The sequence below is a fragment of the Pseudophryne corroboree genome, chromosome 4, assembly GCF_028390025.1.
Source record: "Pseudophryne corroboree isolate aPseCor3 chromosome 4, aPseCor3.hap2, whole genome shotgun sequence".
NCBI lineage: Eukaryota > Metazoa > Chordata > Amphibia > Anura > Myobatrachidae > Pseudophryne > Pseudophryne corroboree.
In genome coordinates, this window is record NC_086447.1 from 368,404,969 (window position 1) to 368,428,175 (window position 23,207).

Sequence of the window (23,207 nt, forward strand, 5' to 3'; positions counted from 1 at the left end):
TATCCGCTGATGCATCTGCAGATGCGATCCGGACCATTTGTCTAGCAGATCCCACTGAAAAATTCGTGCATGGAATCTGCCGAATGGAATCGCTTCGTAAGAAGCCACCATTTTTCCCAGGACTCTTGTGCATTGATGCACAGACACTGTCCCTGGTTTTAGGAGGTTCCTGACTAGTTCGGATAACTCCCTGGCTTTCTCCTCTGGGAGAAATACCTTTTTCTGAACAGTGTCCAGAATCATCCCTAGGACCAGCAGACGTGTCGTCGGGATCAGTTGGGATTTTGGAAAATTCAGAATCCACCCGTGCTGTTGGAGCACTACTTGAGTTAGTGCTACTCCGACCTCCAGCTGTTCTCTGGATCTTGCCCTTATCAGGAGATCGTCCAAGTAAGGGATAATTAATACGCCTTCTCTTCGAAGAAGGATCATCATTTCGGCCATCACCTTGGTAAAGACCCTGGGTGCCGTGGACAATCCAAACGGCAGCGTCTGAAAATGATAATGACAGTTTTGTACCACGAACCTGAGGAACCCTTGGTGTGAAGGGCAAATTGGGACATGAAGGTAAGCATCCTTGATGTCCAAGGACACCATAAAATCCCCTTCTTCCAGATTCGCTATCACTGCTCTGAGTGACTCCATCTTGAACTTGAATTTTTGTATGTACAGGTTCAGAGATTTCAGATTTAAAATAGGTCTTACTGAGCCGTCCGGCTTCGGTACCACAAATAGCGTGGAGTAATACCCCTTTCCCTGTTGTAGAAGGGGTACCTTGACTATCACCTGCTGAGAATACAGCTTGTGAATGGCTTCCAATACCGTCGCCCTGTCGGAGGGAGACGTTGGCAAAGCAGACTTTAGGAACCGGCGAGGGGGAGACTTCTCGAATTCCAACCTGTAACCCTGAGATACTACCTGCAGGATCCAGGGGTCCACCTGCGAGTGAGCCCACTGTGCGCTGAAATTCTTGAGGCGACCCCCCACCGCCCCTGAGTCCGCTTGTAAGGTCCCAGCGTCATGCTGAGGCCTTTGCAGAAGCCGGGGAGGACTTCTGCTCTTGGGAAGGGGCTGCTTGGTGCAGTCTCTTACCCTTTCCTTTGCCTCGGGGCAAATATGAATGTCCTTTTGCTCGCTTGTTCTTATAGGAACGAAAGGACTGCGGCTGAAAAGACTGCGTCTTTTTCTGTTGGGAGGGGACTTGAGGTAAAAAGGTGGACTTCCCGGCTGTTGCCGTGGCTACCAAATCCGATAGACCGACCCCAAATAATTCCTCCCCTTTATACGGTAATACTTCCATATGCCGTTTGGAATCCGCATCGCCTGACCACTGTCGTGTCCATAGACTTCTTCTGGCAGATATGGACATCGCACTTACTCTTGATGCCAGAGTGCAGATATCTCTCTGTGCATCTCGCATATAAAGGAATGCATCCTTTAATTGCTCTATAGTCAATAAAATACTGTCCCTATCCAGGGTATCAATATTTTCAGTCAGGGAATCCGACCAAGCCACCCCAGCACTGCACATCCAGGCTGAGGCGATTGCTGGTCGCAGTATAACACCAGTATGTGTGTATATACTTTTTAGAGTATTTTCCAGCCTCCTATCAGCTGGATCCTTGAGGGCGGCCGTATCAGGAGACGGTAACGCCACTTGTTTGGATAAACGTGTGAGCGCCTTGTCCACCCTAGGGGGTGTTTCCCAGCGCGCCCTAACCTCTGGCGGGAAAGGGTATAATGCCAATAACTTCTTTGAAATTAGCAGTTTTTTATCAGGGGTAACCCACGCTTCATCACACACGTCATTCAATTCCTCTGATTCAGGAAAAAATAAGAATTTACTTACCGATAATTCTATTTCTCGGAGTCCGTAGTGGATGCTGGGGTTCCTGAAAGGACCATGGGGAACAGCGGCTCCGCAGGAGACAGGGCACAAAAAAGTAAAGCTTTACTAGGTCAGGTGGTGTGCACTGGCTCCTCCCCCCATGACCCTCCTCCAGACTCCAGTTAGGTACTGTGCCCGGACGAGCATACACAATAAGGGAGGCATTTTGAATCCCGGGTAAGACTCATACCAGCCACACCAATCACACCGTACAACTTGTGATCTAAACCCAGTTAACAGTATGACAACAGAAAGGGCCTCTTAAAGATGGCTCCTTAACAATAACCCGAATTAGTTAACAATAACTATGTACAAGTATTGCAGATAATCCGCACTTGGGATGGGCGCCCAGCATCCACTACGGACTCCGAGAAATAGAATTATCGGTAAGTAAATTCTTATTTTCTCTATCGTCCTAAGTGGATGCTGGGGTTCCTGAAAGGACCATGGGGATTATACCAAAGCTCCCAAACGGGCGGGAGAGTGCGGATGACTCTGCAGCACCGAATGAGAGAACTCCAGGTCCTCCTTTGCCAGGGTATCAAATTTGTAAAATTTTACAAACGTGTTCTCCCCCGACCACGTAGCTGCTCGGCAGAGTTGTAATGCCGAGACCCCTCGGGCAGCCGCCCAAGATGAGCCCACCTTCCTTGTGGAGTGGGCTTTTACAGTTTTAGGCTGTGGCAGGCCTGCCACAGAATGTGCAAGTTGAATTGTGTTACAAATCCAACGAGCAATCGACTGCTTAGAAGCAGGTGCGCCCAACTTGTTGGGTGCATACAATATAAACAGCGAGTCAGATTTTCTGACTCCAGCCGTCCTTGCAATGTATATTTTTAAGGCTCTGACAACGTCCAACAACTTGGAGTCCTCCAAGTCGCTAGTGGCCGCAGGCACCACAATAGGTTGGTTCAGATGAAATGCTGATACCACTTTAGGGAGAAAATGCGGACGAGTCCGCAGTTCTGCCCTATCCGAATGGAAGATTAGATAAGGACTTTTATAAGATAAAGCCGCCAATTCAGATACTCTCCTGGCAGAGGCCAGGGCTAGTAACATAGTCACTTTCAATGTGAGATATTTCAAATCCACCTTTTTCAATGGTTCAAACCAATGGGATTTGAGGAAATCTAAAACTACATTTAGATCCCACGGTGCCACCGGAGGCCCCACAGGAGGCTGTATATGCAGTACTCCCTTGACAAAAGTCTGGACCTCAGGGACAGAGGCCAATTCTTTTTGGAAGAATATTGACAGGGCCGAAATTTGAACCTTAATGGATCCCAATTTGAGACCCATAGATAATCCTGATTGCAGGAAATGTAGGAAACGACCCAGTTGGAATTCCTCCGTCGGAACCCTCCGATCCTCGCACCACGCTACATATTTTCGCCAAATGCGGTGATAATGTTTCACGGTGACTTCCTTCCGTGCCTTAATCAAGGTAGGAATGACTTCTTCTGGAATGCCTTTCCCTTTTAGGATCTGGCGTTCAACCGCCATGCCGTCAAACGCAGCCGCGGTAAGTCTTGAAAAAGACAGGGACCCTGCTGTAGCAGGTCCCTTCTCAGAGGTAGAGGCCACGGTTCGTCCGTGAGCATCTCTTGAAGTTCCGGATACCAAGTCCTTCTCGGCCAATCCGGAACCACTAGTATTGTTCTTACTCTTCTTTGCCGTATGATCTTCAATACCTTTGGTATGAGCGGCAGAGGAGGAAACACATACACTGACTGGTACACCCAAGGAGTTACCAGTGCGTCCACAGCTATTGCCTGTGGATCTCTTGACCTGGCGCAATATTTGTCCAGTTTCTTGTGGAGGCGAGACGCCATCATGTCTACAATTGGTCTTTCCCAACGGTCTATTAACATGTTGAAGACTTCTGGATGTAGACCCCACTCTCCCGGATGAAGATCGTGTCTGCTGAGGAAGTCTGCTTCCCAGTTGTCCACGCCCGGGATGAACACTGCTGACAGTGCTATCACGTGATTCTCCGCCCAGCGAAGAATCTTGGCAGCTTCTGCCATTGCACTCCTGCTTCTTGTGCCGCCCTGCCTGTTTACATGGGCGACCGCCGTGATGTTGTCCGACTGAATCAACACCGGCTTTCCTTGCAGGAGAAGTTCCGCCTGGCTTAGAGCATTGTAGATTGCTCTTAGTTCCAGAATGTTTATGTGAAGAGACTTTTCCAGACTCGTCCATACTCCCTGGAAGTTTCTTCCTTGTGTGACTGCTCCCCAGCCTCTCAGGCTGGCGTCCGTGGTCACCAGGATCCAATCCTGAATGCCGAATCTGCGGCCTTCTAATAGGTGAGCCTTCTGCAACCACCACAGAAGTGACACCCTTGTCTTTGGTGACAGGGTTATTCGCAGGTGCATCTGCAGATGCGACCCTGACCATTTGTCCAACAGATCCCTTTGGAATATTCTTGCATGGAATCTGCCGAATGGAATTGCTTCGTAAGAAGCCACCATTTTTCCCAGGACTCTTGTGCATTGATGTACTGACACTTTTCCTGGTTTTAGGAGGTTCCTGACCAGATCGGATAACTCCTTGGCTTTTCCCTCTGGAAGGAAAACCTTTTTCTGAACCGTGTCCAGAATCATTCCTAGGAACAGCAGACGAGTTGTCGGGATTAAATGGGATTTTGGAATATTCAGAATCCACCCGTGTTGTCTTAGCACCTCTTGAGATAGTGCTAAAGCTGTCTCCAGCTGTTCTCTGGACCTTGCCCTTATTAGGAGATCGTCCAAGTATGGGATAACTAATACGCCTTTTCTTCGAAGAAGAATCATCATCTCGGCCATTACCTTGGTAAAGACCCGAGGCACCGTGGACAATCCGAACGGCAGCGTCTGAAACTGATAGTGACAGTTTTGAACAATGAACCTGAGGTACCCCTGGTGTGCGGGGTAAATCGGAACGTGCAGATACGCATCCTTGATGTCCAAGGATACCATAAAGTCCCCTTCTTCCAGGTTCGCTATCACTGCTCTGAGTGACTCCATCTTGAACTTGAACTTTTTTATGTAGAGGTTCAAGGACTTCAGATTTAGAATAGGCCTTACCGAGCCATCCGGCTTCGGTACCACAAATAGAGTGGAATAATACCCCTTTCCTTGTTGTAATAGGGGTACTTTGACTATCACCTGCTGAGCGTACAGCTTGTGAATGGCTTCCAACACCCTCTCCCTTTCGGAAGAGACGGTTGGTAGGGCAGACTTCAGGAAACGATGAGGAGGATCCGTCTCTAATTCCAACCTGTACCCCTGAGATATTATCTGCAGGATCCAGGGGTCTACCTGCGAGTGAGCCCACTGCGCGCTGTAATTTTTGAGACGGCCCCCCACTGTCCCCGAGTCCGCTTGAGAGGCCCCAGCGTCATGCTGAGGTTTTTGCAGGAGCCGGGGAGGGCTTCTGTTCCTGGGAAGGAGCTGCCTGTTGGTGTCTCTTCCCTCTTCCTCTGCCTCGTGGCAGGTACGACAAGCCCTTTGCTCTCTTATTTTTGTAGGAGCGAAAAGGCTGCGGTTGAAAGGTCGGTGCCTTTCTCTGTTGGGGAGTGACTTGAGGTAAAAAAGTGGATTTCCCGGCAGTAGCCGTGGCCACCAAGTCTGATAGACCAACTCCAAATAACTCCTCCCCTTTATACGGCAAAACCTCCATGTGACGTTTTGAATCCGCATCGCCTGTCCACTGTCGTGTCCATAAGGCTCTTCTGGCTGAAATGGACATAGCACTCACCCGAGATGCCAGTGTGCAAATATCCCTCTGTGCATCACGCATATAGATAAATGCATCCTTTATTTGTTCTAACGACAGTAAAACATTGTCCCTATCTAGGGTATCAATATTTTCAATCAGGGATTCTGACCAAACTACTCCAGCACTGCACATCCAGGCAGTTGCTATAGCTGGTCGTAGTATAACACCTGCATGTGTGTATATATTCTTTTGAATAACTTCCATCTTTCTATCTGATGGATCCTTAAGTGCGGCCGTCTCAGGAGAGGGTAACGCCACTTGTTTGGATAAGCGTGTGAGCGCCTTGTCCACCTTAGGGGGTGTTTCCCAGCGCGCCCTAACCTCTGGCGGGAAAGGGTATAATGCCAATAACTTTTTTGAAATTATCAACTTTTTATCAGGAGCAACCCACGCTTCATCACACACGTCATTTAATTCTTCTGATTCAGGAAAAACTGTTTGTAGTTTTTTCACACCATACATAATACCCTGTTTTACGGTATCTGTAGTATCAGCTAAATGTAACGTCCCCTTCATTGCCAAAATCATATAACGTGTGGCCCTACTGGAAAATACGTTTGAATTTCTACCGTCGTCACTGGAATCAGTGCCCGTGTCTGGGTCTGTGTCGACCGACTGAGGCAAAGGGCGTTTTACAGCCCCTGACGGTGTTTGAGGCGCCTGGACAGGCATTAATTGATTGTCCGGCCGCCTCATGTCCTCAACTGACTGTTTAAGGGAAGATAAACCATCACGTAATTCCACAAATAAAGGCATCCATTCTGGTGTCGACCCCCTGGGGGGTGACATCTGCATATTTGGCAATTGCTCCGCCTCCACACCAATATCGTCCTCATACATGTCGACACCACGTACCGACACACACCGCAAACTCACAGGGAATGCTCTAATGAAGACAGGACCCACTAGCCCTTTTGGGGAGACAGAGGGAGAGTCTGCCAGCACACACCACAAAGCGCTATATATACAAGGGATATCCTTATATTAAGTGCTCCCTTATAGCTGCTTTAATATATATATATATAGCCATTAATGTGCCCCCCCTCTCTGTTTTACCCTGTTTCTGTAGTGCAGTGCAGGGGAGAGACCTGGGAGCCGTTCTGACCAGCGGAGCTGTGACAGAAAATGGCGCCGTGTGCTGAGGAGATAGGCCCCGCCCCTTTTTCGGCGGGTTCTTCTCCCGCTATTTTTCCAGTCAGGCAGGGGTTAAATATCTCCATATAGCCCCTATGGGCTATATGTGAGGTATTTTTAGCCTTGTATAAGGTTTATATTTGCCTCTCAGAGCGCCCCCCCCCAGCGCTCTGCACCCTCAGTGACTGCCCAGTGAAGTGTGCTGAGAGGAAAATGGCGCACAGCTGCAGTGCTGTGCGCTACCTTATGAAGACTGAGGAGTCTTCAGCCGCCGGTTTCCGGACCTCTTCACGCTTCAGCATCTGCAAGGGGGTCGGCGGCGCGGCTCCGGGACCGGACTCCACGGCTGGGCCTGTGTTCGATCCCTCTGGAGCTAATGGTGTCCAGTAGCCAAGCAGCAAATCCACTCTGCATGCAGGTGAGTTTACTACTTTCCCCCTAAGTCCCACGTTGCAGTGATCCTGTTGCCAGCAGGACTCACTGTAAAGAAAAAAACCTAAACTAAACTTTCTCTAAGCAGCTCTTTAGGAGAGCCACCTAGATTGCACCCTTCTCGTTCGGGCACAAAATCTAACTGGAGTCTGGAGGAGGGTCATGGGGGGAGGAGCCAGTGCACACCACCTGACCTAGTAAAGCTTTACTTTTTTGTGCCCTGTCTCCTGCGGAGCCGCTGTTCCCCATGGTCCTTTCAGGAACCCCAGCATCCACTTAGGACGATAGAGAAACTACAGGTAGTTTTTTCAGACCCCACATAATACCCCTTTTTGTGGTACTTGCAGTATCAGAGATATGCAAAGCCTCCTTCATTGCCGTGATCATATAACGTGTGGCCCTACTGGAAAATACGTTTGTTTCTTCACCGTCGACACTGGATTCAGTGTCAGTGTCTGGGTCTGTGTCGACCGACTGAGGTAAAGGGCGTTTTACAGCCCCTGACGGTGTTTGAGACGCCTGTACAGGTACTAATTGGTTTGTCGGCCGTCTCATGTCGTCAACCGACTTTTGCAGCGTGCTGACATTATCACGTAATTCCATAAACAAAGCCATCCATTCCGGTGTCGACTCCCTAGGGGGTGACATCACCATTACCGGCAATTGCTCCGCCTCCACACCAACATCGTCCTCATACATGTCGACACACACGTACCGACACACAGCAGACACACAGGGAATGCTCTGATAGAAGACAGGACCCCACTAGCCCTTTGGGGAGACAGAGGGAGAGTTTGCCAGCACACACCAAAGCGCTATAATTATATAGGAACAACCTTATATAAGTGTTGTTTCCTTATAGCTGCTTAAATATATATAATATCGCCAAAAAATGCCCCCCCTCTCTGTTTTTTACCCTGTTTCTGTAGTGCAGTGCAGGGGAGAGCCTGGGAGCCTTCCTAGCAGTGGAGCTGTGTAGGAAAATGGCGCTGTGTGCTGAGGAGATAGGCCCCGCCCCCTATTTCGGCGGGCTCTTCTCCCGGTTTTTCTGAGACCTGGCAGGGGTGAAATACATCCATATAGCCTCAGGGACTATATGTGATGTATTCTTTTTAGCCAGAAAGGTCATCTCATTGCTGCCCAGGGCGCCCCCCCCCAGCGCCCTGCACCCTCAGTGACCGCTGGTGTGAAGTGTGCCTGAGCGCAATGGCGCACAGCTGCAGTGCTGTGCGCTACCTCATGAAGACTGAAAAGCCTTCAGCCGCCGGTTTCTGGACCTCTTCTTACTTCGGCATCTGCAAGGGGGTCGGCGGCGCGGCTCCGGTGACCCATCCAGGCTGTACCTGTGATCGTCCCTCTGGAGCTAGTGTCCAGTAGCCTAAGAAGCAAATCCATCCTGCACGCAGGTGAGTTCACTTCTTCTCCCCTAGGTCCCTCGTTGCAGTGAGCCTGTTGCCAGCAGGACTCACTGAAAATAAGAAACCTATCAAAACTTTTACTCTAAGCAGCTCTTTATGAGAGCCACCTAGATTGCACCCTGCTCGGACGGGCACAAAAACCTAACTGAGGCTTGGAGGAGGGTCATAGGGGGAGGAGCCAGTACACACCACATAGTGGTCAAACTTTTAAATTTTGTGCCCTGTCTCCTGCGGAGCCGCTATTCCCCATGGTCCTGACGGAGTCCCAGCATCCACTAGGACGTCAGAGAAAGGCTTGTTCACACTTGTGGCTTCATTTTTTTTTTTCTTGTAGCCTATTGAAATTCAAGTAAATATCCTAAAAACATTTTCCTGTACATGTAAGAACTCTTCATATCAGCAACTGTAAATATTTTTTCATGCTGATTATGAGCACATTAATAACTGTATTTATATTTTAAGGATGAGAAAAGTAGTGTAACAATATTGGCACTTCTGGTACAGTCCTATTTGTCTTATTGTATGATAAGGTATTACTACAGATGGGATGTGGTCAGGAGACCAATGGTCACATAACCTCCCCCTACATCCCGCCCCCTCTCAATTCCCACTCATGGGTGTCCACGACACCCATAGAGCGCCCGCAAGGGGCTTGCTGCACTTGCACCCCTTCATCCCGCCGGGATCCCAGCGTTGGTATGCCGTTGGTCAAGCATGCTACACCCCTACAGACAAACCACACGAAATTCAAAGAAAACAAGTTTGGAGAAGCATGGTCTTCCTATTAAAACAAATACAGTTTTCTTTTTCAAGAGACTTGGATCAATTAGTGTAAAAATTCTAGAAAACCCAATAAAAATGTAAAACAAACAACTTCCACATATGCTGGAAGAGATGGGGGTGGACATAAGGTAATATGATACTTATACTTTCCATGAAACCTATATCTGAACAGTAGCAACCAACAGGAAAAAAAACTACTCTAAAGTACAAAATGCTGCATCTGGAAACATGCTATGCAGTGTAAAATCAGGGAAATGGGTACACTGAAAAGCAATAAAAAATGTAAAGGACTATGAAAATGCATATTTTGGGAAACCAAAATTTGACATCCTGTAAGAGACCGTATTCCATCAAAAGGAGTTTTGGTCATTGCGCATACATATTACTGTTCTATGCAAACTGCCCAAGGATTTTTAAAACTTTTTTAAACTTTTTTTTTTCTGCTGGCCATTAAGACAATTGTCCTATGAAAGTTTTGACATCGATTTCAAAAAACACAATTTAAATAATTTAGCTTTTTGCTGGATTCATTTGAAAGAAAAGGTAAAAAATATAAATAAATAAATAAATCACTTTTTAACTAGGGTAAACAACTAGGTCAAACTGTATAAGTAAAGGGGTGGGAATTATTCTTCAAACCCAGCCAACTGTCCTCCTAACCCTCTTGTTCTCGCTCACGGTCTACCTCTTCCGTGTCACCCAGGTCGGTATCCGGACTCCAGTTCGACACCAATAAGGTCGCCGTGGAAAAAGGTCGCCGTGGAAAAAGGTCTTCACATTTTTTTTCCTTTTAATTTTGTGAACTTTTCCATATTTTACGATCCACGTGGACTACAATTGGGAACGGTAACATGCCCGAAGCATGGCGAGAGAAGCGAGCCATGCGAGGGGGCACAGTGCACTAATTGGGGTTCCCGGTCACATTACAGAGAAAAAGACACCAACAAAACAAACTCATGTCGACCTTTTTCCATGGTGACCTATTTCAGATGTCGACCTAAGGTATGTCAACCAATTGGTGTCAACCTAAGTGGTGTCGACCTTTAGTCCCAGACCCACCCTTGTCTGTTAGCACTTCACCTTTTAGATTGTAAGCTTGCAAGAGTAGGGCCTTCAGACAGAAATCCAGCAATTACCCGGTATTTCAGTGCCGGGTTGTTTTGCCGGTCTCTTCCTGACACCCCTTTCACACAGAGAAACAGATTACTGGGTAGAAATTCTTGACTCTAATTTGCTGATCAACATGAGTATTTCACCTGTGTGAAAGGGTCAACCTGGGAAGAAATTCCCGGGTCTCCAACCCTGGTAAATTCCTGGGTTGAATTCCCAGGAATTTCAACCCGGGCTGACCTTTTCACACAGAAAAAGGACCCGTGTTTATCAGCAAATAACCGGGTAGAACTGCTGCACCCGGTCATTTAATTTTCTGTGTGAAAGGGGTACTACTTACACTATCTTATACTCAAGACTCCCTTAGATGGCCCCTAACTCCTGGTTTTCTGTATATACCTTGTACTTGTCCTATATTGTCACAAACTAAGTGCTTTTTTCTTGTTCTGCTCATTTATTTATGTACTCTGTAATGGGTGGTGCGGATCCCTTGTGGCGCCATATAAATAAAAGAAAATAACAATAATAAAATATATGACCCACCATTCAAATCTGTCCAGGCGGCTGCCTCTTATGCCTCCTCAACCTGTATGCGGCCCAACAATGCAATAGGTTGCTAAAGTTACATACTGTCAGGGAACTCCCGTACAAACTGAGAGCAGTCTCTACGGGTTCTTAATCACACACTGCCTCGGAAATCCTTAGCGTGCATCAAAACATAAGGGAAATCCGGGGTAGTGCTTTGTAAGGCAAAGGGGGGGGAATTGTGTGGCCACTGACAGTTTACTAAAAGGTTAGGTGACACCCATCTGATATACCTGTTGACCCATGGGGTGCCAGGAAATATAATTGTGCCTATTTTAGCAATGTCTACAGTGGATCTCTAGGATTAGAAGTGTTCTGTAATACGCAGAGGTTGCAATTAAGCTTAAAGACACAGAAACCAGTGCAAATCTCGTAACAAAGCTCACAACTTACAAAAAAAAAAAAAAAACATCAAAATACAAACAAATGCTGAAGGTGCTACTGACTGGATGATGGCTATGGCTACTTCTGCAGATGATATGAATAGTATCCAAACACTTTAAAAATGGCAGCATTTTATTTAGTTTTTTTAATTTTTGTTTTAATTAACAATATTTTAAATAATCTCAGTAGCTGTATAGTTGCAGTATTACTACCAAAAGTCACAAATATGCTTCATGTGCATGTACTAAATATTGAAATGGAGTTAAACTCATAGGGTGGGGGAATTCAATTGTTTTACCTGGTGCCTTAACTTAAGGGCCGCCCAATGGAGCAATTCTATTGTTGCACCGATAGGGCACCCATCACTGTTCACATGCCAAAAATAGACTGGGTTTAGTGGCACAAAGCGGCTAAACTGGTCTAAAGTCCTGGTTAGAGCGCCCAAATATGGACTTTTTCGCACATTTCTTCTGGCCACCTCAGGAGGCGGTGAGAGGGACCCTGATAGGAGCAATAATTGTATTAGTTATGGTGCCTGGTAAAACACCTGATCCTTATAGCCTACATACAAACACACAGCTAACAAGGTAGATACTGTATGTACAGATATTTACTGATGAGAAAACACCCCCTAGGAAACAAAATGTAATTCCTGCCCACATAACTTAAGTTCTATACAGATAAGTAACCAAGAGCTGAACGGCCTGATCTTGGTCAAGTAAGTCAAAACGGTAAAGCAGTTATAATGCTGGATACCCGCTTTATTATCATCCACCTAAATGTAGGTCTCTGAATTATCCAGTTCGTTCTAATTAAATAGTGAAACCATTATTTATATAGCTCATTAATAAAGCTAACCCCTTTGAATTTGTTAAATGTGGATATTTACAGAAAAAAGTAATATGTTATAATAAAGCAAAAAGGTATAGCTTGGTCTCCACACAGGCCACATTTTCCACGTATATAGCTTTTTTAGCTTATACACAGCATTTGATATGGTACCCTACAATAAATATACTCAAAAAGTCTTGGATTTGACTCAACAACAGTAGAATGGATAAAACTTTGGCTGGAGAAATAGAGATTGTGGTAAACAGTGGTGTGAACTCTGAAAATTGGCGGTAACTACTGGAAACCTTCAGGGATCCTGCTTTATTTCATGTTTTCATCTGTGATATTAAATGTAGTGTACAGGATAATATATATTTCTTTACAGAAGATATGGTACAAAGATTAAACATATTTGATGCCCTCCAGATGGAGCAAATTAAATGTGTAGTGATTTAGACACGCGGTCCTCAAGGCATCCCAATGGTCCTGGTTTTAAATGTATCCATGCTTGGCCACAGGTGACTTAATTAGCACCTTAGTTAATTTGATCTAACCATCTGTGCTGAGCCATGGATGTACCTAAAACCTGGACTGTTGGGGTGCCTTGAGGACCGCGTTTGGGAACCTCTGGCATAGAGAAAAGGACTAAAGTGTCAGATCTTAAATAGAATACAACATGTGAAATATTGCATTAGGTTAACAATAGGCAATCTAGGTAGAAAACATTGCAGTCAAGAATTTTTGGCACTTTACAGGGCACTGGTAAGACCTAATATTGAGTACTATGTACAGGTATAGAAGCCATATTTCCAAAAAGGCATTTATAAATACAAAACATTCACAGAAAAGCCCCTATAAAAGGTTTATGCGCTGCATGACATTTCAGGAATGACTTCAGAAGCTGAACATGCACAGGTCAAGATCATATCATGGAGACATTATTATTATTACAGTTATTTCTATAGTGACAGCATGCGTCTCCTTGTGATGCCACCGGCTCTGGTCAGCGAAACTCACCGCCCAGGATGGGTGTCATGACTCTGGCTGTGATCGAAACTGCAGCCTTCTCAGCCGGGAGCAATGTGCAAGTACTCTGTTGCATGTGTGGGGAGGGAGAGAGGGGCAGCAGGCTGAGAGGCACAGAGTGAAGGGGCGAGGAGCAGGCTGAGAGGCACAGAGTGAAGGGGCGAGGAGCAGGCTGAGAGGCACAGAGTGAAGGGGCGAGGAGCAGGCTGAGAGGCACAGAGTGAAGGGGCGAGGAGCAGGCTGAGAGGCACAGAGTGAAGGGAGGAGGAGCAGGCTGAGAGGCACAGAGTGAAGAGAGGAGGAGTAGGCTGAGAGGCAGAGTGATTATAGGGGAGGAGCAGGCTGAGAGGCACAGAGTGAAGGAGGGCTGGATGAAAGACACAGGTGGGATGCTGAGAGGCACAGAGTGAAGGGGGCAGGCTGAAAGACACAGAGGTGGAATGCTGAGAGGCACAGAGTGAAGGGGGCAAGCTGAAAGACACAGAGGTGGAATGCTGAGAGGCACAGAGTGAAGGGGGCAGGCTGAAAGACACAGAGGTGGAATGCTGAGAGGCACAGAGTGAAGGGGGCAGGCTGAAAGACACAGAGGTGGAATGCTGAGAGGCACAGAGTGAAGGGAGGAGGAGCAGGCTGAGAGGCACAGAGTGAAGGGTGGAAAAGCAGGCTGAGAGGCACAGAGTGAAGGGGGGAGGAGCAGGCTGAGAGGCACAGAGTGAAGGGGGGAGGAGCAGGCTGAGAGGCACAGAGTGAAGGGGGGAGGAGCAGGCTGAGAGGCACAGAGTGAAGGGGGGAGGAGCAGGCTGAGAGGCACAGAGTGAAGGGGGGAGGAGCAGGCTGAGAGGCACAGAGTGAAGGGGGGAGGAGCAGGCTGAGAGGCACAGAGTGAAGGGGGGAGGAGCAGGCTGAGAGGCACAGAGTGAAGGGGGGAGGAGCAGGCTGAGAGGCACAGAGTGAAGGGGGGAGGAGCAGGCTGAGAGGCACAGAGTGAAGGGGGGAGGAGCAGGCTGAGAGGCACAGAGTGAAGGGGGGAGGAGCAGGCTGAGAGGCACAGAGTGAAGGGAGGAGGAGAAGGCTGAGAGGCACAGAGTGAAGGAGGGCTGGATGAAAGACACAGGTGGGATGCTGAGAGGCACAGAGTGAAGGGGGCAGGCTGAAATACACAGAGGTGGAATGCTGAGAGGCACAGAGTGAAGGGGGACTGGCTGAAAGACACAGGTGGGATGCTGAGAGGCACAGAGTGAAGGGGGCAGGCTGAAATACACAGAGGTGGAATGCTGAGAGGCACAGAGTGAAGGGGGCAGGCTGAAATACACAGAGGTGGAATGCTGAGAGGCACAGAGTGAAGGGGGCAGGCTGAAAGACACAGAGGTGGAATGCTGAGAGGCACAGAGTGAATGGGGACTGGCTGAAAGACACAGGTGGGATGCTGAGAGGCACAGAGTGAAGGGGGAGGCTGTTTCATGTTTCTCACCCACTGTGGGGTCAATTCTATTTAGCGACAGTTGAATAGCGCCGGGAGTTAACTCCCGGCACTATTCAATACAGCGCCAAGTGACACCAATTGTCGGGAATTCTTCTCTAACCCCCGGGGGATGAGAGAGGAAATCCGACAAAAGTGCTGCCATGTGGCCGGCGCGAGGCTGATTCTGTCGGGAATCAGCATCGCGGCGGGGAGTTAAGTCGGAGAATGCCCGTTCTCCCGACAATTCAACCGGTTAAGTCGGTGAGAACAGGCCTTCGCCGACTTAACATGAGCTGAATTGAATAGCGACGGGAGCTAACTCCCGGCGCTATTCAACCGTCGCTGAATAGAATTGACCCCAGTGTGACTAAAAACGGGGTTGTGACACATGATCATGCTCCTACAAACATCATACCGAATGCGGGCGCACAAAAATGGGCATGGTCTTGTGTCAGGCCAAGCCCCATTTTTTGTGCATGCACCATGGCCGTGTGCATGATACCGGCTCTCTGTCTTCACCACAGATATTTTTGGGCTCTTAACCTCTAACCGGTTGGCCACCCTTATTTTAGAAAGTGTGGGTGGGGGCACACAGAAACATCGGGAGAAGATACATGCTCCACATATATTGTGCCCTTGTTGGAATCAAAGTCATGATTCAAACACTGGAAGGCAGAAATGCTAATCACCCTCATACAGCCATCCAATATAGGACAAATATTAATGGAGTACAGTATTTCTAGAATATAGGACAAGATTGTGAAAACTTAAAAACACCATGAGGATATTGTTTGGAGATCCACTGGAAAAGTTACCCAGTTATTTATTTATTACCAGTTATTTATATAGTGCACACATATTCCGCAGCACTTTTACAGAGAATATTTTGTCCATTCATATCAGTCCCTGCCCCAGTGGAGCTTACAATCTATAGTCCCTATCTCATATACACGCAATCACATTCATGCTAGGGTTAATTTTCTTGGGATCCAATTAACCTACCAGTATATTTTTGGATTGTGGGAGGAAACCGTAGTACTCGGAGGAAACCCACTCAAGTACGGGGAGAATATACAAACTCCACACAGTTAGAGCCATGGTGGGAATCGAACCCATGACCTCGGTGCTGTGAGGCAGTAATGCTAACCAGTACACCATCCGTACTGCAGTGGTTAGGATACACAAATGCATAAAACTAGTGCATTGCTATTGCAAAAACATATTACAAAACCAAAATGACAGACTAGATAGACCTGTAGGTTGTTTTCTGCTGTCAAATTATGTTCCTATAATTATTATTATTGTTTATTTATGGATCAGGGCAATGGAGAAATGTGCAGACTCCAAAAGTACTAATAATGTTGGCACAGCAGGGATGAATATTAGCAACATAATGTATTGAATTTTATTACACTCCTGTCATACATTCTCCAGTATCTGACATGTAATCAATCTTGTTGGTAGAAGTGGTCACTACTCATCTGCCATTTATGAAGCTGCTGGACTGGAGTATAACAGAGGCGTCTGTGTACCAACTCCACAGCCTGTCTATAAGTTACCGCAAGGATTCATAGTGCGTTGTAAGGGGAAAACCAAACAAGATACATAAGTATACATAAGACTAGTAGACAGTATATAATTACAGTGTTCTGTTAGCATAATTATGTAGAGAAGTCAAAAAGGAGAGGACCCTGCTGAGATGAAGATGATAATAGTGGACACAATGGCAAGAGGGCATAGACTGCTGACTTTAAGCAGAGGGGTGATAACCTGCAATGAAAAAGCAAGTTTTAAGAAAACACTTGAACGATGGATGAAAGTCTAATGGAGCAAGGGAGGGCATTTCAGAGGTTAGGAGCAGCCTATGTGAATCTACTGTGTAGACAATGGTTCTTAATGCTAACAATTTCCCTATACTTGCACCAATATAATTATTGTTGTAGGCAGTGACGCTGAGAGAGAGGGGGAGAGGGTACAAATTACCTAGGCCTAGGTCTGAAGCAGGTGCCCAGTGGAGGCCCAGGCCCACACCTGCTTCGATTAGGTCATGCCCCCTGAAAAGTACCTGGGCCCAGCCAGGCTCTCAACTGCCCTAGCTGGAAGGCATGCCATGCTCCTGTGAGTGGGTGCTTCTCATGTGCTAGACACGCCCCCAAAAAGGTGTGGCCATGCCCACCGCATGCTGTGGTCACACCCATTCCAGGGGGCCCCATAAAGTTGTTGTACTGGGGCCCAGGATTTCTCTTGGCAACCCTGGTTGTAGGTGTATAGTGTTTGAGTAGCAAGATGGCAAAGAGCTTACCTAGAAAAAGGAAGTTCAAGCATGAAATGCACCACATTTATTTATGTGACACAAAAAGGAAGCATGCCTTTGTTACTAAGCAGTGAAATATCCATAGTGCCCAGCAAAGCAGGTGGAAGGATGTCATTGTGTTCAGAATTATTTCTTTTTCCCCTCACATTAATATGCCAAAACATGCGCGCTACACTGGAGAGCAGCCAGGCTGTACTTCCAGTGTCAAGCTGGCATACCGACCGGATATCAGACAACAGCTGCACATCTGTAACTGACTGTTTCACAAGATTTGCAGCAGATTTGCCAAGTAGTTTGTGAAAGGAAGGAACTATATAGAATTGTGCCTTTTTTTAATAGTTGGTTCCTGACCATAAGGCAAAGGTAAAGTGAACAAAGCAAATAAAATGACAGCAACTGCTCTAGATTTAACTGAGCCACAGAAAACAAACCCTATGTGCATTACAAGTTCTAGAGTAGATTAAGGGTGATATCCTATTAGCTGGGGCAAAATATCAGGTGCAAAACACATCAGTTTTTCACGATGTTTCACTATTTATTTATTGTTTACAGGCTATCCAATTAGATGGTAATGTAAAAAAATTATTTTCTCCCCAAAACACAGGTTAAGTGAAACCTATACAAAATCTAGTGTAAATCCTCATCTTCTTTCACTGTTCGCTCTGGGATCGTTTACATCATATGTTAACTTTATAATATGTACTAGCTGCATACGCGTGCTTCGCTACAGGATGAGGATGGTAAATTAGAATTATAGTTGATCGTTAATTTACGTTGGTTGGATATCTAGTATATAGGCATATCTTGCTTCCCTGACCCACTTTGTGTAGTGGCCAGACCCCTTTTTGGTCCCCCAAGGGACCTTGCTCTTCCCACTATACAACTCTCAGTCTGTGGCTTCTTGCTGCCTCCATTCCCCTACTCACATCATGCCAGTGCCCCTGTGAAATTATCGATTTACTTACTGTTTCTTATATAGCACAGCACATTATGTTTCTCCTGATATACTCTGTGCTGCTGGCGGACCATGCTCCTCCCACTATATAACTCTCAGCATGTGGCTTCCTTCTACCTACATTCCCCTCCTCACATTATGTCACTGCCACGGTCACATGAAGCCCTGTCGTCACTGACATATCATGCATGTCCTGATATACTCTGTGCTGCTGGCCCACCCCTAAGGGTGCTAGTGGTGTGTTACCACCACAGTGTTTGTTCCCATATTGTAAATCATGTGTGTACCAAAGCTTGGTGTAAATTGCAAAAGGCATTCCAGAGTTATGCTGTCTGCTGAAATACTCTGTGCTGCTGCCTCACCCCTAGGTGTGCTTGGGGTGTCTTACCTGCACAGTGTTTGTTCCCAGATTGTCAGTCATATGTGTACCAAGTTTGATGTAAATTGTTCCAGGCCTTCCAGAGTTATGCTGTCTACTGAAATAATCTGTACTGCCACACCCCTAGGGGTGCTAAGGGTGTGTTACCCCAACAATGTTTGTTCCCAGATTGTAAATCATATGTGTACTAAGTGTGGTGTAAATTGGTCCAGGCATTCTGGAGTTATGCTGTCTCCTGATATACTCTGTGCTGCTGTCACCCCTTTAGGGATGCTAGGGGTGTTTTACCCCACAGTGTTTGTTCCCAGATTGTAATTCATAAGTGTACCAAGTTTGGTGTAAATTGCTGCAGGCATTCCGGAGTTATGCTGGACCATACATAACACATTTTTGGCGATTTCCGTGGATGGGCAGTGTCATTTGTAAAACCGGTACTTAGCAAGCACCTGGGACCTAAGGAGAAGCTACCTGCCAAGTTTCAAGATTCTAGGGCTTGTGGTTTAAGAGAGTTCGTGATGAGTCAATCTCCTTTTTTGCCTTTGATATTTTTTATATATATATATATATATATATATATATATATATATATATATATATATATATATACACACACACACACACATTATATATATATATATATATATATATTTTTTTTTTTTTTTTTATTTTTTTTTTAGACTTATATTTATATATTTTACTATGCAGCACATGAGAGAGTGCAGTATATAAGAAAAGCATGATGCGATATAAACCAATAACACAAAATCTTAAGGCAATTGATGCCACAGAATTATTACTGAGCTGTCAGTCGTGTGCTGAATGTATGATTTTATATGCACAGAAATCTCTCTTCGTGAGATTCAGGAAGTCAGCCTAACACAGTTGTTAGAGGTTGGGCTGCAAGCACCTTAACAGTTACTTGTGGCAATACTATTGGTATAAACAAATATTCCTGCACTACATTCACATTTGCACATGGTGGAACTGAATTACCCCCAGTGTCTTCATGGAATTGCACAATTTTTGCTCTTGCTAGATTGTTGAACCACAGAGAATACTATTCAAACTGTTCTATTCTATTTTTTTACTGAAAATTGTAAATGTGGGGTTTTACAGAGGTGCAGACAGCATGCAATATCAGACAGTACTGTCAAGGTGTTTAGCATTGCTACCACACAGCAGAGATCATGTGTTACATTCCAAACAGGACTATTTGTGTGGAGTTTGTATGTTCTTCCTTGATTTGCAAGAGCTTCCTGCAGGTGCACCAGTTTTCTTCCACAATCTAAAACTGGAGGCCACAAAGAAACATTTACAAACAAAAGGAAGTAGCCTACCAATTAGGACATTAAAAAAAAAATAACTGAACTATGAAAAGCACAAACTGCTATCTAGGAAACATTTATACTATCAGAGCGTTTTTTTGTTTTGTTCGCTATAGCACGTCTTTTATATGCCATTACTGTTGAAGACTCAAAAAAACAAAAATACAACCTGGGTCCAGCATGGTGAGCTATTCATATTGCGCAGTCACCCCTCAAGCCTCCTCAGGATTAAATGGCCAATCAGAAATCAGGGAAGGAGGAGACTAAGGAGAGTGTGCTGAGCTCTGCCACCCTCGCTTGTTCTCCATGCAGTACAGCGTACTCTATACCTCCTGCAACTGTGAGAAGTCAGCAATAGTTTGAAAGCTAGGGGAAGCAGCTACAGTAGGTCACTGACAGGTCTAGGTAGGATGACTAGTCTCCAACATGTCATACCTCTGCAAAGGCACTAGCAGGAGGAACACCACCAAGGAGGGGAAGGGAATACTGGGGACTTTATGTCATAGAGCCACTGATAATGACTGTATGGCGACTGCTAACTTTGTTGTCTTTGAGTCACTTTGCTGCTTCTTTACAGATGACATGGTAAGGACAGTGATGCCCACCTGGGGAGAGGGGGATAATACTGGTCCTGCACGCACTGTGCCTGGGAAGCCTCTGAGGGCAGAGTGACAGATATGGGAGGAGCAGTAAGAGCAGGTTGCTTGGAGGAAATATCTACATATGACTGTTGCTGGAGTATCTGACACCGGACACTCTGCATTGCGTGTTTGTGTTGTCCTTTGTACAGATGCAGAGGGTGAACATGAAACTAGTCAGTACAAACATTTCAGAAATGTCAGCGTTAAATGCAATTTCTCTACACATCATCTAGCTTTTGATTTTAGCATCAAATTTGTAATCTCCCAGTGATATATACATGTCCTGAGATGAGCTTCAGAGGCATTGGTTGATGATATATTTGCAGGGATCTCACAAGTAGCAGCACTATACCTATAGCCTACAGGGGACTGCCATTACACTTATAGAAAAGCCTACAGCAGAGGTTTCCAAACGCGGTCCTTAAGGCACCCTAACAGTGCAGGTTTTAAGTATATCCATGGCTCAAGCAAAGATAGTTAAATTAAACTGGCCGAGGTACTAATTAAGTCAAATGTGGCTTAAAACCTGGACCGTTGGGGAACTTTGAAGACCGCATTTGGGAACCTCTGGCCTACTGTAAATATGAAGTGAGGAAGGGCCAAAGACTAGGCTCACCTGCAAGTAGACTGGTAGGGGTCATACTTGTAAGAATGTAGAAATGCTCTGTCCACTGTGTGACATAAAAATCACTAGGGTAAGGATCAAACATTGTTACCCTAGTAAGGAGGGCTGCATGTGTTTCATGACATCAGTCTACTTAATACCGTCTAATGCAGGGGTGGGGAACCTTTGGCCCTCCAGCTGTTGTTGAACTACACATACCAGCATGCCTTTCTACAGTTTTGCTATTTGGCCATGAAAAAACTGTTGCAGGGCATGCTGGGATGTGTAGTTCAACAACAGCTGGAGGGCCGCAGGTTCCCCACCCCTGGTCTAGTGCATGGGTCTTCAACCTGTGGCCCTCCAGCTGCTGCAGAACTACACATCACATTGTGTCCTGCAAGTCCAGCAGCTAATTGAATTGCCCCTTACTGGGATGACTGGAGTATGGATTCACTTATTCAAGTGGTTTGTTTTTAAAATAGGATAAAACAGGGCCACTAGTGTGGAGAAACATGTTTTGTTATAGATGTGAAACTGCATGTCCAATTTTACATTTACAATCAACTTAACGGAGGGAATCTACAACAATCTGGTTTAGTCTCTCCCACGGCCATCAGCGACGTCTTCTGGTCATACCTGTATGCAGCAAAATCTGACAATGTCATCAATGACAGCATACTCCTGAATGTGGCCACTGACAAATCTCTTGCAAGACTGCATAGTGTGTATGCACTATGGGCCTAATACAGATCTTATCGCAGCAGCAAATTTGTTAGCTAATGGGCAAAACCATGGGGGTAATTCAGATCTGATCGCTGGGCAGCGATTTTTGCAGCCCTGCAATCAGATAGTCGCCGCCTACAGGAGGAGTGTATTTTAGCTTTGCAAGTGTGCGAACATATGTGTAGCAGAGCTGCACAAACTTATTTTGTGCAGTCTCTGCGCAGCCCAGGTCTTACTTAGCCTGCTGCGATCACATCAGCCTGTTCGAGACCAAATTTTACATCAGACACCCTCCCTTCAAACGATTGGACACGTCTGCGTTTTTCCAAACACTCACTGAAAACAGTCAGTTGACACCCACAAACGCCCTCTTCCTGTCAATCTCCTTGCGAACGCCTGTGCAAATGGATCCTTTGCACAAACCCATACGCAGTTCAGATCTGATCGCCCGCTGTGCAAAAACGCACAGCAGCGATCAGATCTAAATTACCCCCCATGTGCACTGCAGGGGAAGGTTTAGAGGTAACATGTGCAGAAAGAGTTAGATTTGGGTGGGATATTTTGTTTCTGTGCAGGGTAAATACTGGCTGCTTTTATTTTACACTGCAATTTAGATATCAGTTTGAACACACCCCAGCCAACTCTAAATCTCTATGCACATGTTACATCTGTCCCACCTGCACTGCACATGATTTTGCCCATTAGCTAACAAATTTGCTGCTGCTATCAGATCTGAATTAGGCCCTATATCGTTTGATTGGGAGCTCAAGGAAAATCGTTGATGACATTGCATCATTTGCTGGTCGTCTAGTGTGTACATAGCTTAAAGGGCCCTACACACTGGCAGATAACACTGCACGATATGAACGTTCTCGTTCATAACGTGCAGTGTGTAGGCACCAACGATGAACAATGTGCAGCCCCGTGCTCTTTCATTGTTGGTGCCCCGTCACTTATGCATGCAGGACAATATGGACAAGATTGTCCATATTAGCATGCATTGCTATGGCGCCGGGTGAAGGGGGGAGTGAAGAAACTTCACTTCCCCCCTCCCGCCGCCGGGTCGCCCGTCTGCAGTATCGGCGGTCAGGCAGCTCGGTGGCAGGTCGCCCAGTCTGTAGGGCCCTTAAGACTACAGTAAATGTGCAACAAAATAAAAAACTTGCTTCACACAAAAAGACAAGTTTTCTGTCATGACAAGAAACAGACACCACCAAAAAAACAGCAGATTTTTATGTTGCCATTCTTTGTCCAGAACCAAAAAGCACTCGCACCATCGATGTCCTCAGTTCTGTAATATATAGCCATCTTTGTCTGGAAAGATTCAAATATGAGAAAAAAAACTGATACTGTACTTAGCAGATCAGTCTTTATCAACCACAATTTATGTAATAAGCTGATGTTTTGCCTATGGCCTTAGTAAAAGGTAACAGATATTGTATTACACATTT

At 46.0% G+C, this 23,207-nt stretch overlaps 1 protein-coding gene across 1 annotated transcript in view; it reads right to left on the reverse strand.

Annotated features, from left to right (window-relative positions):
• Positions 1–23,207, reverse strand: part of LRCH3 (leucine rich repeats and calponin homology domain containing 3) — a 318,072-nt gene that overhangs the window by 293,692 nt on the left and 1,173 nt on the right. The gene's annotated exons all lie outside the window — the stretch shown is intronic.